The sequence below is a fragment of the Suncus etruscus genome, chromosome 4, assembly GCF_024139225.1.
Source record: "Suncus etruscus isolate mSunEtr1 chromosome 4, mSunEtr1.pri.cur, whole genome shotgun sequence".
In the NCBI taxonomy this organism is placed as follows: Eukaryota; Metazoa; Chordata; class Mammalia; order Eulipotyphla; family Soricidae; genus Suncus; species Suncus etruscus.
The window spans coordinates 41,046,833-41,047,646 of record NC_064851.1 but is presented as its reverse complement, the minus strand read 5'-3'; the positions used below and the strand labels follow the sequence as shown (position 1 = coordinate 41,047,646).

The window sequence follows — 814 nt, the reverse complement described above, 5'->3', positions numbered from 1 at the left end:
TGGATGGGGATTACGTTAAATCTATATAGGAGTTTGGGTAGGATGGTCATTTTGACTATGTTGATTCTACCTACCCATCAACATGGGATGTTCTTCCATTTCCCAAGATCCTCTTCAATTTCTTTCTGAAGTGTTTTGAAGTTTGTCAGGTATAAGTCCTTCACTTCCCTGGTAAGGTTGATTCCTAGGTACTTGATGTTTTTTGATACTATTTTAAATGGAGTTGTATACTTAATCTCTCTCTCTTCTACTTCGTTATTTGTATAGAGAAATGCTACTGTCTTTTGTGTATTGACTTTGTAACCAGCCATTTTGCTGTATTGGTTTATTGTTTCTAGGAGTTTTACTGTGGACTCTGAATTTGCGTGTCATCCTTGCGCAGGGGCCATGCTAATCTTCTCTATATCATTTCAATTTTAGTATATGTGCTGCCGAAGCGAGCACTCCTGGACCATTTTATAATTGAGATCTGATGTGATATTTACATTCTTTCTTTTATGTCTAAGAATTTCCATCTCCCTTTTTTATGTTTTAAGAAGTCCATCTCTCCCTTGTTTTTTGACCTTTTAATTACTATGTGCTTTGGTGTTTTTCTATTTGGGTTTATTTTGTTTGGTATTCTTTTGGCTTCCTGAATTTATGCAGCTGCCTCTTTACACAGAGTGGGGAAGTTCTATGCTATAATATATCCCACTTTCCTTTTATCTCTTTCCCTTTTTCTCTTCCCTTAATCTTTTCTTTTTATCTCTTTCTCCTTTCCCTTTTTCCTCCCCTACTGGTATTCCTATATATTTCTCTTGCCTTTGTTCATTAA

The 814-nt window shown here is 35.6% G+C and overlaps 1 non-coding gene across 1 annotated transcript; it reads right to left on the bottom strand.

The window, feature by feature from the left end:
* Positions 1-336: 336 nt before the first annotated feature.
* Positions 337-444, bottom strand: LOC126007410 (U6 spliceosomal RNA). Its single transcript, XR_007494985.1, has one exon. It is a non-coding gene; the product is annotated as a U6 spliceosomal RNA (small nuclear RNA).
* Between the last annotated feature and the right edge of the window lie 370 nt (positions 445-814).